General features: G+C 46.7%; 1 protein-coding gene across 1 annotated transcript in view; it reads right to left on the reverse strand.

The window, feature by feature from the left end:
* EHD4 (EH domain containing 4) overlaps nt 1–16,273 on the reverse strand; it is a 92,319-nt gene that overhangs the window by 22,702 nt on the left and 53,344 nt on the right. The window lies entirely within an intron of this gene.

The following is a 16,273-nucleotide window of genomic DNA, read 5'->3' on the forward strand; positions in this document are numbered from 1 at the left end:
TCTAGAGAATAATGTGATGAACGCTGATATACCCACCTTGTACCTTTAAGAAATTATGACGCTTAGTCTTTTTTTTTTTTTTGCGGCACGCAGGCCTCTCACTTGCAGAGCACAGGCTCCGGATGCACAGGCTCAGCAGCCATGGCTCACGGGCCCAGCCGCTCCGCGGCATGTGGGATCTTCCCGGACTGGGGCACGAACCCGTGTCCCCTGCATCGGCAGGCGGACTCTCAACCACTGCGCCACCAGGGAAGCCCGACACTTGGTCTTGTTTGCTTCACATACTTAAGAAAATTGAAGTCTAGTTTATTTATATAACAAAATACCACATAGCAGTGCGAATGAACTAGATCTTCACTTGTCAACACAGGCAAATCTCTCACAAATTGGTGAGTAAAAAATCAGTTTCAAAAGGACATGTACAGTTTGAGAACATTCACTTACAATGTAAACAACAAAGGTCCACTCAACAGCCTATGGATATATACTACAGCACAGAAAAAAATAAGTTACACCAGTTTTGGGATTCTGGTTGACTCTGGGGGTGGAGGGAGTGAGGCATCTAAGGTAGATGAGAAAGTGTCTAAAGGAGAATGAGCTATTAGGCAGAAATAAAGAGGGTCTGTGGACTAAAGTTTCCATGAATTGAAGAACAGGTGTAAGGGGAGTAGGTGGACAAGCAAACTGAATTCAGACAAATTTAAATAAAGAAAACATTCAGAAATGCTGAAGCCCTCTATGCACCCCTCCCCAAGCCCCAGCCTCAACCTCCTCTCCAGGGGAAACCACAGCCCCCAGACGCGGGGCTTTATGTCATCACACATGTGCGTATGCTGCCAGCTCAGGCTTTTCACTTCTCTTTCTCTCTTCATCACTCCCTGACTCCACCGGGGACAAGGAGGACAAAGGTAGTTCCCGGAACGTGGGCTAGAGTTTATTTTCACTGCTGTCAGCAGCCAGTTTAGATCAGAGGAAAATCAAAGACCTATTGAACGGGTCACAGAGTAGTATGTGAATATTCAGAGTCAAGATTCCACTCGAGTTCTGTCCCTCTGAGGCCAGAACAAACCTCCTCCTAAGGCAACACAGGTTCTGTCATTCGAAGCTGACTTGTGTGCCAGAGAGCCCAGATCCCAGGTAGCAGATCCTCAGCAGATGAAAGATGGTGCTGTTCCCTGGGCACCAGGAGGGCATTTTGGAACCACCCACTGAGGGCCCTGCTTGTGGATTTACTTTTCCAATAGGGATGATTGACATATCTCTCTGACCCCAAGCCTCTCTCACTTGGTAACTGAAGGTTCACAAACAGATGAAAGAAAAGGCTGTGTCCAGAGTGCACACTGGAGAGGACACGAGTTGTATTTTGCTGAAACGCCCTTCCTGTCCGGTGGGGGTTGTGGGAGGGTCCCTCGGGGGCCACAGACGCTGAAGGCGTGGCAGACAGACTCTTGCCCAACTCGTTAGCAGGCTGGGGTACAGGTAGGTGACCTAGAATCAGACAATCATCTCCTACCAGAGGATGGTGTTGAATCTTGAGGGAATGATGCAAAGACACAGGGAACATGAGCATTTATTTCTGGCAGAGGTGGCTGAGTTTAGACAGTGATGGTGGCTTCCTAACCTAGCTTTTGAGCCCAGCTCTCCAACTTTCCCATCAATTCTGCGAACAGCCTGATTTTCTGAAAAATTCCTTTTCTGCTTAAGTTAGCCAGAATCAGCTTCTTCGGTTTGCTACCAAGGACCATGACTGGTAAATAATCTATCCCCACATTTGAATATTTCCATACTCTAGATGCTCTTACAGTCAGTGCCAAAAGAAACTTGCCACTCCAATAGCTGTCACCTCCCCCATGTGCATGCACCGTGCAAATCCAGCCATGCAGATACGTCTCTCCTCCTCCAAGAGCCACCTGGGTTCAGCAGTTGGCCTCAATAGTACCTCATGTGTTTAAACTTTCACTTAAATTTGGGTTCCTAATAGTTATTTTTAAAAAGACTTCATTCTAGTGCTTCAGTGAAATAAAAAGTTACTGGAAACGGAACTGCCAGATGTAAGTTTACTATAAGTGAAGCCAGTACTCATCTCAGGAGGAATGGCTGCATGTCTGTATTCTTCTGTTTTAAAGTAATGTTGAAAGCTTAATAAGATTAAGTAGTATAGGGGAGTAGAACTGTTTTGTTTGTCATTAAGCAGGTGTAAAAGGATTGCTTGTTACACATTAGGCAACACAATCAAAGGTGAAAAAAATCACCAAGTGTCTCAGAAGAAAGCAAAGAATTATCAAAGCCAGGAGAGGTTGGTCTGCTCAATTTTTTCCCCACATACAATTGTTGTTATTATTTTATCATTTTTAAGTGTACAGTTTAGTGGCATTAAGTGCATTCATATTGTTGTGCAACTATCACCATTATCCATCTCCAGAATGCCTTTCGTCTTCCCAAACTGAAACTGTACCCACCAAACAATGTGTCCATCCCCTCCTCCCCCAGCCCCTGGCAACCACTATTCTATTTTATGCCTTTATGAATTTGACTGCCCTAAATACGTCATATAAGTGGAATCATACAGTACTTGCCTTTTTGTGACTGGTTGATTTCACTTAACATAATGTCCTCAAGGTTCATCCATGTTATAGCATGTATCAGAATTTCCTTCCATTTTAAGGCTGAATAGGTCTTCTCAATTCTTATACCTTCATGATATAAGAAAGGCACCAAATATCTGTCTACCAAAAAGTTCCAGCTGATTTTTAAAAAAATTATTTATTTATTTATTTATTTTTGGCTGTGTTGGGTCTTCGTTGCTGTGCGCGGGCTTTCTCTAGTTGCGGTGAGCGGGGGCTACTCTTCGTTGCAGTGCGCGGGCTTCTCATTGCGGTGGCTTCTCTTGTTGAGGAGCACGGGCTCTAGGCGCGCGGGCTTCAGTAGTTGTGGCTCGCGGGCTCTAGAGCCCAGGCTCTGTAGCTGTGGCACATAGGCTTAGCTGCTCCACAGCATGTGGGATCTTCCCAGACCAGGGAATGAACCTGTGTCCCCTGCATTGGCAGGTGGATTCTTATCCACTGCGGCCCCAGGGAAGTCTGTTCCAGCTGATTTTAAAGAAAGGATCTAGTTTAATGATATGTTATTTAGTTTGCCTGCTGAAGGAAAATTATTCAGAAGGACCTAGAGACCACTGATTCTCAAAGCCTGGTCTTGCATCAGAATCAAGTATAGGGTTTGTTAAAATTTAGACTCCTAGCCTCTCCCTAGAACCATGGAATCAGAATCCCTGGGGCTGGGCTTGGTGACTTGCATTTTATTTTACTTTATTATTACTTTTTAGAGTATACAGATATAATTTTATTTTTGGCTAAATGAGAGTTGTTTACAAAACCTCTACAACATATTTATACATTATTCTGGCTTTAGTAAGCATAGGATGGTGAATGAAACTGAAGCCTGCAATGATTTATGGTTTCCACTGAGGACTGGTCATCATTCTGAGTAGAAAAGATTATATTTTAGGCACAAGGGAAATGAACTATGTAGTAACTTCAAAATATAATATTAGAAATATTTATGCATGCAGTTCTTCAGTAAACTTAAGAGTTTGCTTTCTTGTCACCTGACACTTTCATTTCAAAGTCGAGAAGGGTGACCGGCATTTTATAAGCTCTTCAGACAATTGTAATGCCCAGTAAAGTTTGAGGATCACTGCCTTAGAATGAAGACCAAGGCATGGGATGGCAAAGATGTGTCTGTGTTATTGCTGGTCGGTAAAACAAAACACATTTAAAATAGTTTCTTTTTATTCTAAAAAGTTACCAATACATGGTTAGATGGTACAGCACAGAACTAAGGAAACTCAGAATTTAAATCTGCTTATTTGAAGACAGATTTTAAAATTCATGAAAGCTCTGCCATCTTTGCTCATGCTGGGCCTAGGCCCTGGCAAGCCCTTCTCCTTTGGCTTAGGACCTAGAAATCTAGCCCAAATCCTCATCATTCTTCAAAACACCTGGGGGAAACTTAAGTGACATGTTACTTAACTTGTATAAGCTCCAATTTTCTCATCTGTAAAACCAGGTTGTTGAATGACTGCATAAGAAAATGCTTTTAGGGCTTCCCTGGTGGTGCAGTGGTTGAGAATCTGCCTGCCAGTGAAGGGGACATGGGTTCGAGCCCTGGTCCAGGAAGATCCCACATGCCGCGGAGCAACTAGGCCAGTGAGCCACAACTACTGAGCCTGCGCGTCTGGAGCCTGTGCTCCGCAACAAGAGAGGTCGCGACAGCGAGAGGCCCGTGCACCGCGATGAGGCGTGGCCCCCACTTCCCGCAACTAGAGAAAGCCCGCACACAGAAACGAAGACCCAACACAGCAAAAATAAATAAATAAATAAATTTTTTAAAAAGAGAAAAAGAAAATGCTTTTAACATGCTCAGCACAGTGCTGAGACTTAGTAAACTTTCAATAAATATAAACTTTCATTATTTTTTTTTTTTTTTTTTTTTTTGCTGTATGCGGGCCTCTCACTGCTGTGGCCTCCCCCATCGCGGAGCACAGGCTCCGGACGCACAGGCCCAGCGGCCATGGCTCACGGGCCCAGCCACTCCGCGGCATGTGGGATCCTCCCAGACCGGGGCACGAACCCGTATCCCCTGCATCGGCAGGCGGACTCTCAACCACTGCGCCACCAGGGAAGCCCAAACTTTCATTATTAATTCTGCCCCCCTCCCTCACAAAGGTGGACTCACTTACTCCCTCTTCTGAGCTCCCAGAGTCCTTTGCTTATTCTCCTACTAAACAACTTTACACAGTGGATTATAATCCAATGGATATACAGGGCTCTCTCATTAGATCATAAATTCTTTAACCGTAGGGACCACATCTTCCTCATGGTGGCACAAGACAGTGATTATCATTGTGGGCTTTGGACTCAGGCTGCCTGGGATCTAATCTATCCCCATTACTTACTAATTCTGTGACCTTGGGCATGTTACTTAACCTCTCTGAGCCTCATTTCCTCATCTGTAAAATAGGGCTAATAATAGTATCCATATACTTCATGGGGCTGTGGAGTTAATGTATGTGAAGCATTTAGAATCATCTTGGCACCTAGAAAGCTCTCCAAGATGTTATCTACTGGTTATTTAAAAAATCCTCATATCTAGTCCCCAATGCATGGCGGGGGCACAATAAATATTTGTTGAAGGATGCCTGGCTGGGGTGAGGTATAGTCTACAGTCACAGAGAAAACAAAATTAATTAGGGTAAAGGTGACAATGCAATGATGCTTGAGCCAAGTGAGAGAATCAGTGCTCAGAAAATAGCTAATAGAATATACCTACCGAGCACAAACCATTCATATTTTCCGAATAGAGCTAGTGGCCTTTCTTTCCTTGCTTGTGAAACAGAGGGAGTTCTACCAGTTGGTCTTAAAGACCCTGGGTTATGCCTGAAACAGAGCGATGATTCCAACCACAGGATTTCCCCTCTGGCTTAGGAAAGGCCTGTGCACATCTGTGTTGGCTGGGACAGCTCAGGGCAAACATTTGTACTCAACAGGCGGAGAGCAAGGAAGTGCCCCAGAAGTTCTGTTACAGGGGGCAGTCAGAGCCCTGTCACCGCTACAGTCAGCCACGCTATGCTAAGTAGGTCTGTGATGAAGCTACCACTTAAAACAACATTGAAAACCAGTGGCCCTCAGACTGAACGTGCCCTTGGCTGCTGTTTTTTTGGCCTACATAGTGTCCTTACATTTTGAGCTGACTGTCTTTGGTCTGGACAGCACTGTCTACCTGGTGCCTACTTCTGAGTGGAAACACTACAGCTCTGACTCAGCCTTAGAGACCCAACTGTGACCTCCAGCCCTCCTGGGCTCCCGCAGCGTGCCCCTAGCCCCCCAGAGAACTGTACTCCGTTAGTTCACAGGTGCCTCCCAACTGGGCCGGGAATGTCTGAGAGGGGGGGCCCTTCCTACCCTGCTTCCTACACTGACTCAATATTTTCTGTGGGAAAATGTTCAAAATCCCCCCCCCCTTTTATTTGGGCCGCACCCTGCGTAAGCTTCGGTAGTTGTGGCTCGCGGGCTCTAGAGCTAAGAGCAGTTCCCCGACCAGGGATCGAACCCAGGCCCTCGGAAGTGAAAGCGCAGAGTCCTAACCACTGGACCACCAGGGAATTCCCCTAAACTTCCCTGCTTGAAACAATCTTTTTGAACATGTCTCTCTGGAAATCGAAAATACACTAAACATCTTGGAATTTAACAAGACATTTCAAATACAAAATCCATTTTTTTAATGGATTAATTAATAATTATCAAGTGCCTAGGATATGCTTGGAACTGTTGCTGAGGGACATACTGCCATAAAAATGAGGCTGCTAGCTTTACCCAGAAGAGCCCCAAACTGGAAATAATCCAAATGTCCTTTGGCAGGTGAATGGATAAACGGCAGTGCCTCTATGCAGTGGATTACTACTCAGTGATAAATGGAATGAGCTACTGACACATGCAGCCACGCGGGTGAATCTCAGAAACATGCCGAGTGGGAGAAGCCAGGCACTAAAGAGCACATACTGTACGATTCTATTCATATTAAATTCTAGGGCAGGCAAAGCTAAGCTACAGTGACAGAGAGCAGATCTGACTGCAAAGTGGCACAAAAGAAGAAGGAACTTCTCAGGGTGACAGAAAGTTTCTATTTCTTGAAGATGGTGGTGGTTACACGAGAAACATGAGTACATGAGTAAATTTGCAAATTTGTCAAAAATCAACAAGCAGTACAATTAAAGTGAGTGCATTATAATGTACTATACTTCAATAAAACTGACTTAAAAAGTAAAAATAAATAAGCAAGAAAGGAAAAGAGAAGAAAGGAAGAAAGGATGGACAGAAGGCTGGAAAGGAGAAAGAAAGGGAGAAGGAAAGAAAGGAAAAAATCCAAGCCTGCTAAACTTGTTTGAAGATATACATCTCTACAAACTGCCGAGTAGATCAGGAAGTTGAAATCTGTTCATCAGGGAACTATGTCACAAATCTGGCCATGTATGGAGCTGGATTTAGCAACAGTCGAAATAGTCTTAACCACAGAGGTTAATGTAAAATTTGGCTTGTCCACTGAAACTTTGAGAGTCGTGTAATTTCACAGTGCCTTGCCTCGTGGCCTAGGTGATTAAAGAGCCTTTCATGCTGACAGATCAGGGAAGAGAATGTTCTGAGTTTATGAGAATCAGTTCCAGCTGGGCAGAATGCAACAAGGCCCAGGGTGCACACAGATCTGGGAGTGTGTGTGTGTGTGCACGCGTGCAGGTGAGTTTGCATGTGGGTGTAGTGTATGTATGTGTGCAGGTAAGGTGTCCGTGGAGGGCACAAGAGTCGACACAATAATAGAACTGTCCCCATGATGCTCGATATATGTTAAAAATTCATCATTCAATTATAGACATTTCGATTCTATAAGACTTTCCAATGGAACTTTTAACAGTCTGGAACAAAACAGAGATGTAATCAGTCCAGTTGTTTAAAAATACACTTTCTATCTTTGCAAAAGGACCCCAAAGCTATATAGCTTTGCGAGCTGGGAAAGAGACTTTGTCCTGTGGAAGATCCCAGCTTGGCATTCCTGGCTCCACGTTCTGGGAACAAGGGGGGGAGGCAGGAAGGAAGTGGCCCTTTCCACCCAATCAGGGGCTTCCGTCACAGCTCTGTGGAGACCGTGGTCACCATCCCTGCTGAAAAGACCCACCAGGAAATGGCATCTGGGGTTTCAGCAGTGGCCGCCTGGCTCAGGTAAACACAGGGCGGGGACCCTGAGGAAGCAAATTTGGCAGCCTATTTTTGATAGAACAACAGAAAAAAATGCATCAGTTTCCTCCCAAAGCCAAGTTTCCTCTTAAGTGAGTTTTAAACAAAATGCGTGTCAATAAAAGGATGCAAGATAATGGAGGACATTCAGACCGAGGCCAGGTTCTCTCTGCCCTTGCCCTTAGTGCCCTTCTTGGGGTGGGCAAGGCCACTCGCCCAGCCAGCCACAGCCCAGGGCTCTGCTCAGACCTCTCCTCCTCTTTGGCGGGGCCCTGGCCTGCTCCTCCCAGAGCTAGCAGCTCCGTTGCATGCAGGGCATTCATACCCCTTCCCCAGCACCTACGGTGTTGGTTCGTGTAACACCGGCCCCTCTCCCAGAGTTCTTCGAGGTGTCATGTCCATCTTTGTGTCCCTCCAGCACCTAGTCAGTTGTCCAGCACAGACTGTCCAGACAGCATTGAGAGTGCTGGCAGTGCCCTTAACTGCCCTTCCTGTCCCCGGGGCTCTGTCCTTTGCCATCCAGCCCTCAAATGATCCCCGCCCCTTCTCAGAACTCAATCTCCCCAACTGTGAGTCCCTGATTACTTCTAGAATAAATGTCTACAGAGTCTTGGCGACTAGCCCCAGCTTACCTCCCCAGCCTTTTCTCACAGTTCTCATACTAAACTACCCTCCCCACCCCAGAAACCACACTGGGCTCTTTGCAGCTCCTCCAAAGCATCCTGCAGGTCTCTGCCTCTGACTTTCCCTTCTGCCTGGGATGTCTTCCCTCTTTCCCATCTCCAGTTATGCATCCCTCTGGGGCACTTCCCCCCAGGAGGCCTTCCCCAACCTGAGTGGAGCTGGACCTCCCCACCTCCTGAGAGGGTCTGTTCTCTGCCACAGCCTGTCTTCTAGATGAGACCGTCATCATGTCTAGAACCCAAAAGCCTAACACAGAACACTGTACACTAAGTCAGCTTCCCTGTGCCATATTCTTCCAGCATCAGTGATGTTTCTTTCATAACACTTATTCTCTATAATGATATATTTATTTGGTGATTATACGACAGAAATTCTGAGGGCAAACACCACCCCTCATTCTGCTTACCACCTTACACCCAGGATCTACCACTGAACATAGTAGGTGCTCAATAAATTTGATTTATTCCTCAGAAAAAAAAAATAAACTTAACCCAAGACCACACAGCTATTTCCCAGGGGAGCCAGGATTCAAACCCAGGGACGCTGATCCCAGAGCCTGCAATTTTATCCACTGCACTGCACTGTGTGTACACCATGATGGTGGGATTAGAGGTGATTTTTATTTTCTTCTTTTTGGTCTTTTAAAAAGTAGTTGTTGGGCTTCCCTGGTGGCGCAGCGGTTGAGAATCTGCCTGCTAATGCAGGGGACACGGATTTGACCCCTGGTCTGGGAGGATCCCACATGCCGCGGAGCAACTAGGCCCGTGAGCCACAACTACTGAGCCTGCGTGTCTGGAGCCTGTGCTCCACAACAAGAGGCCGCTATAGTGAGAGGCCCGTGCACCGCGATGAAGAGTGGCCCCCGCTTGCCAAAACTAGAGAAAGCCCTCGCACAGAAGTCCTCCCAACACAGCAAAAATAAATAAATAAATTAAAAAGTAGGGTTTTTTTTCGTTTGTTTTGGTTTTTTTTGCGGTATGCGGGCCTCTCACTGTTGTGGCCTCTCCCGTTGCGGAGCACAGGCTCCGGACGCGCAGGCTCAGCGGCCATGGCTCACGGGCCCAGCCGCTCCGCGGCATGTGGGATCTTCCCAGACCGGGGTACGAACCCGTGTCCCCTGCATCGGCAGGCGGACTCTCAACCACTGCGCCACCAGGGAGGCCCTAAAAAGTAGTTTTTTTTTTTTTTTCTCGATATGCGGGCCTCTCACTGTTGTGGCCTCTCCCGTTGCGGAGCACAGGCTCCGGACGCGCAGGCTCAGAGGCCATGGCTCACGGGCCCAGCCGCTCCGCGGCATATGGGATCCTCCCAGACCGGGGCACGAACCCGTATCCCCTGCATCAGCAGGCGGACTCTCAACCACTTGCGCCACCAGGGAGGCCCAAAAGTAGTTTTTAAGTGTTTTACGATGAACATATATTATTTTTGTAATAAAAAAATAACCATGGAAAAAATCATTGGCCCATATAGGACTGGGCTAGCAATATTATTGAGGTGGCATTCCCTTCCTTCTGTACTGGTGTTTACAACTAGGGTCTGGATTTCTAGTGCTTTCCAGCTTACTGCCATCTCAAGAAACCCTGCGGGTGGTGTCTTTGCTACACACCCCGCTGTGGACAGAGGCAGCCCCCCTTCAGCTGTGCCCGAAGAGCAGCGGGAACACGCAGGTGTGCAGTGAGTACAGACACTGCTCCTGCCTCCCTCCCCACCTCCCCTCTCTTCTCCAGCCGGCTTTCGCCTCCTTGCAGCTGACCAGACACACAGTTGGGGTGGGTGGCGTGGGGGTGAGCTGATACTAAGCCCCTTCCCAGATCCAACAAGACTCTCAGAGAGGACGGGCACTGCAGCCTCCACATCTGCACAGCAGTCACCTCTTTTTGTGGAGGGGTGTGTTCCCCTCAAAGTTTTCAGACGGTGATGGTCACCGCTTGGGGAATGTAACTGGCTACAAGAATATCCCCACAGTTACAGAGTTCCCTGCCTCCCCGTGCCTGGCCTGAGGGTGGTCTGGCCACTGAACACACCACATTTTAAATTAAACCAAGGACCGAGTCTGTCCTGGGATGGGCTTGATGTTGTTTATCCTCTAGCTTCTCTTCCCACTCCTCTCCCTTTGGAATTTAGTCCAAGACCTTGTGAATTAACTTTTCTGTGCCTGTTTCCTCCTAAAATAAACAAGCTAGCCCCACAGCCTATCTCTCTTTCCTCTGGGGGATGTTGTGAAGATAACGATGGGGCAGATGGCGCCACGTGACCCCGAAGAGCCCCCACATCATGAAATCACAGCATACCATGGACAGATGGGGAACTGAGAAAGGCTCTACCTGAACATTTAGCACGGTGAACGTGACTGCTTCTGGTCATGTGACCAAGCCAAAGGGAAAATTGGGTTTCATATTTCATTTTCCATTTCAGGTTAAAAATTAGGTTAAGAAGCAGGTCTGAGCCCTAGAAAAAGACAGCAACAGTACACAGCATTTGAGGCTCTTTGCTGGAGAGAGAAGTTGGTGAAAATCTTCTAGGAAAAACCTACATGTCCTGGAGCCTGGTTCAGCCACTTCACCTTACATGGCCTCAGTTTCTACGTCTATCAGATGGGTCAGATGATCAATATGAATTCCTTCAAATCTTAAAGATATATATGGTGGTTCTGAATATCAAGCTTTTGTGAAACAAAATGTCAAATTCTCAGGAAAATCCATTTAGTGCCTGTATAGTAGATATCATCAAGTTCCATTACCAGCATAAGAGTGTAAAACCATCTGGATGGTTACAGGAATATTCAGTGACTAACTCTAGGGGATAAGATTAGCAAGGAACACATTTCATTTTATTATATTCATTCCACTGGACTCATGTGCTATGGCATTTTGGGCTGATCTGAAGGTCCTTGCATGTTTCCATAGCGGCAGTTAGTTGCCCTGAAAGATTAATTTCCTTGTCATTTAATTCCAAACTCCTCTATACTGAAAGAAATTACTAGAGGAAAAGTCACAGAATTTGAGACTTTCAAGGATGCTGAGGAAGTCATCAGATTCAACCTTCTAATACTATAATTAATAGAGTCCAGGAATCAAGTGTCACACACATGGAAACTGCCTCTTCCTCATTTTCAAGTGGACTTTGTGTACCTCAGGTTAAGAAGGTCTCATACAATATGTCTATAAATCAGACCAAGGCAGTTTGTACGTGTATTGGATTTTCTTGAGGCAAAATGCCAATGGTATATAGACTCCACCCAAGCGTGATGAGGCCAAATATTTACAAACAAGGCTTCAACTTTGACAATGCATCTTGTCATTTTGTGGTTCAGAAGGGCAAACAGACCATGTTTCTTCAAGTCATAATTTTCCACAGAGAAATGTTAAACCCAGAGGGTGACAACTTTGGATCAACAAATGACTTGCAAGCGACCTCTGACCCCGACCCCCTGCCCTGCCCTGTTCCTCCTTTTAAACATTCCCATGAGTGAGTGTTCTGTGAGCATTTGGACAACAGCCAGTCATGAACAGCAGCTCCAGCAACTAAGTTATCAGCTAACCCACTCCGAAAGCCAAACCATTACTCAGAGATAGTTATTTCTGAGTTTATGTCACAGATAGAAAGACAGATCAAGTCAGGGGGGACCATGTAAGCCCACAATGGGCTCTTTATTTAAAAAAAAGACTCACTTATTTAATTAAACAAAAGTCCATGTAGTTACCAACAGTATTTCAAAATGGTCAAATATCTCCGGAAAGGAACTGCTTTGAGAAGATATGTAAATATGAAAAGATGCTCAACCACAAGAACAGTGAGAATGAAATTAGAATTATAATGAGATGCCATTCACCTATCAGACGATGCAAAGATAAAGCGAAGATGAAAACAAAATCGGTAATGCCCTAAATTGGGGAGGATGTGTGGAAACAGGCACTTCTGTATTGTTGGTGGGAATGTAAACAGGCACATCTTCTAGAGAGGGCATTCTGGCATCAGTTAACACAGTAAAAAGACCACAGTTCCTTTTGATCCAGCAATGCCACTGCTAGCAGTGTATCTTACAGTTACACGACTGTGCAAACTGTATATACTTGCACTGTATGTGCAAAACTATCTGCATTCTGTGGCACTGTCTGTAACAGTAAAAGATTAGAAACTGCCTGAATGTCATCTATCCAAAGGACACCAGCTATTAATTCTGGCACAGCTACATGATGGAATATGAAGGAGGCAGCTCTGAAGTCCCGACCTGCCTGTGCTCCAAGATTTACTAAGTGGAAAAATCTTGGTGCAGAGCAGTGAGCAGAGGACCTTCTTACTCAGAGGAAGCCCAAGAGGCTGCTGCTGGGTTTTGCTCTAGGAGAGGAACTGGGAATGTGGATGGGACAAATGTTCTTCATCATTTAACTTTCTGTCACTTGAATTTTTCATCTCAGCATGTACACACATCCACACAAAATGGTGGTACTTCTGAAGAGTACTTGAGGCAGGCGAAATGCTGAATAAATGGTCTGACTTGTGCTTTGCATCATGATTTGGATTCGAACAGCGGATGGTTTTGAGAAAGAGACGAAAAGAATCCAGGTGAATTGGAGGTTTCTAGAGGAAAGTGTCACGGCACATGTGAGAAATACCTCCCAGATACCAGAAAGAGGATTATGGCAAAAAGAACTGGAAACGTGACAAGAGCTGGGGCCCTTGCCACAAGAGGACACCTCCTCTGGGTCATTCTCTGAAGCAGGTTCCCCCAATGGCATTCCATGGCTGCATTCTCTCAGCACCCTTTCTACAGATCTACTGTCAAGTCTACTGTGCTCTCTGCCACCTCCAAATCAAGTGAAGGAAGAGATGATCACAAACTTGGAAAACCTACCAAAATGGACTTGAGCTGTGTCCCACGTCCCTTTCACCAGTGTGAAAGGATAGGGTGGAGCCAACAGCTCTCACCAGCAGCCCCTCCTGACCTCACTGCTCACCACCTCTCGGCCACTCCCCAGCCTCCAGCCTTCCCTGACCTGCCCGCTCCCTCTGGCCTTTGCCTGCAATGCCCTTCCCACAACTCTCTGCCAGGCTAGCCCCTCCATTCTGTAGGTCTGAGCTTAAACGCCACCTCCTCAGAGAGACCTCCTCTCACTACCCATCTAAAGTAGGACCACCCAGGACTTCCCTGGAGGTCCAGTGGTTAAGACTACGCAGTGCTTCCACTGCAGAGGGTGCATGGGGTTGATCCCTGGTCAGGGAACTAGGATCCAAAAAAAAAAAAAAAAAGAAGAAGAAGAAGGACTACGCTTGCTGTGGGACTCTGTAATTGTTTCCTTCAACTTTCTGTATCAACTTCACTTGTTCTGCATTTTAGCTCATCCATCTACCTCACCCCCCCCCCCCATATGTTTCAGAAAGCAGCAACAGGGTCTATCTTGGTGCTGTTAACACTAAAGCGCCTGGTACCTGACACATGGTATGTGCATGAGCAATGGACCAAGAGGACCTAGCAGAGCATGGTGCAGGGTGGATGTTCAACGTAAGGAAGCTTCTTCCTCTTCCCACTACCCTTTTTTTTTTTTTAAAGGATTTTATTTATTTATTTGGCTGTGTTGGGTCTTCGTTGCTGCACGTGGGCTTTCTCTAGTTGCGGTGAGAAGGGGTTACTCTTTCATTGCGGCGCACATGCTTCTCGTTGTGGTGGCTTCTCTTGTTGCAGAGCACAAGCTCTAGGTACATGGGCTTTAGTAGCTGTGGCACACAGGCTCAGTAGTTGTGGCTCACGGGTTCTAGAGCGCAGGCTCAGTAGTTGTGGCGCACGGGCTTAGTTGCTCCGTGGTATGTGGGATCTTCCCGGACCAGGGCTCGAACCCGTGTCCCCTGCATTGGCAGGCGGATTCCTAACCACTGTGCCACCAGGGAAGTCCCCCACTACCCTTGGAATGAGAACGCAGGGCAGCGTGTACTACCTTTCCCGAAGACTACTACCAAAAACCACTAAGGGGGCTTCCCTGGTGGCGCAGTGGTTGGGAGTCCGCCTGCCGATGCAGGGGACACGGGTTCGTGCCCCAGTCCAGGAGGATCCCACATGCCGTGGAGCAGCTGGGCCCGTGAGCCGTGGCCACTGAGCCTGTGCATCCAGAGCCTGTGCTCTGCAATGGGAGAGGCCACAACAGTGAGAGGCCAGCATACCGCAAAAACAAACAAACAAACAAACGAAAACACTAAAGGAAAAAAACCCAGGAGGTTTGGTGTGTGCAGGGGAGAAGTGTCAGTTATGTGGAAATGTGCCCCAGTGTGTGTGTGTGAGAGATAAAGAGAGAGAGACAGACAGACAGACAGACGGGCAGGGGTGTTTATGTCATTGCCTCTTGTGGTTAACATCTGGTCTGAGGGTTGACTGGGCTCAGCTGGGTGGGTCTCAATGGGAGTCTGCCATGAGGTGAAAGTCAGGTGGCAGTTGGGGCTGGAATCATCTTAAGGCTCAACTGAGCTGGTCCTCCACGGCTTTGCTCCTATTTCAGCTGGGCCAGTCGGAGGCTGCCTGAGCCTCTCGGCTGCCCCATGTGACTAGCTTGGGCTTCCCTCACAGTATGGAGGTCTCAGGGCAGCTGGACTTTTAAAATAGTGGTTGGCTTCCCAAGAATAAACATGCCAAGAGCTCCAGGTGGAACCTTCAGGGCTTCTTATGACTTAGACGTGGGAACTCATACAGCATCACTTCTGCTGAATTCTACTGATCAAAAAGTGAGCCAGAGGCCATCCCAGATTCAAGGGCATGAATACTGCAAGGCATGGTTCATGGTTGGCAGTGGTGGGAGCAAGAGGTGTCTTTGGAGACTGGCTACCACGCTAGCTATAGGACTGTGGGCTTAACTTCTTTGTGTCTCAGTCTTCTCTCCTATAGAATGGGAGGGCAGTTCCTACCTCATACAGCTTTTGTAAGGAGCAAATGAGTTAATAATATATGGAAAACACTTGACAATGTACCGTGCAAGTGTCAGCTATATTATTAGCACTCAAAAGAGTAAGGAGCAAACCTTTTCTCTGATTAATCTCTGTATCCCAATGTCTATGAAATGTTTTATGAGCATGAGCTGCTCTCTATGGGAAGTACCCTTTCTCCAATTAAAAAAAAATTCATTTTTCATTTAAAAGTCTAGGTAGGTTTAAAATTTGGGTAGAAGCAGTCATTTCTCACGGAGTATGCATTTAAGGTATTAACAAAAACTAAAGATATCTTCCAGGGCTCGGCAAGTGCCATTCTGAGTCACAGTCATGATGCGCTCACAGTAGGAGCAGAAGGAGCCACACTCATGGTGTGGAATTTCCTGTGGCACCGACGGAAAAGGAGTCTGAATGTGTTTGTCAGCAAACTTCCCTGAAACAAAAAGAAAGCAGGATTTCCTGTTGGAGGCCCAAGAAGCGAGTGATGTCCAGGACCTCACAACCCAACCTCAGACTGGCCTTAGCTCTGGCCAGAAAACAGGGTCTGCCAACAAATTCATCAGCAATCAGCCCCAGGCACTGGGGATGCACCCTTTTCTGTTGTTGCCAAATTCAAACAAAGCTCAGAGACAAGTCATTGAGCTCAAGCTCTAAATATAAAAATGGCTTCATGACCCGAGCCTGTGGACATAAGTAAGTTCTACTCTACAGAATTCCTACAGAATTCTCTACCATGTCATCCTCTACCTCATACTCCTCAGTATTCCACGCAGCCTCCAGGATAAACCCAGTCTCTTGACGTGTGCATCCACCCGCCACATACACACACTCCAGCCACAGGCATGACTCACATTCCTCCAGAGGGTTCTGAGCTCACACATCTTCCCGTT

Source organism: Mesoplodon densirostris, chromosome 4 (assembly GCF_025265405.1).
Source record: "Mesoplodon densirostris isolate mMesDen1 chromosome 4, mMesDen1 primary haplotype, whole genome shotgun sequence".
In the NCBI taxonomy this organism is placed as follows: Eukaryota; Metazoa; Chordata; class Mammalia; order Artiodactyla; family Ziphiidae; genus Mesoplodon; species Mesoplodon densirostris.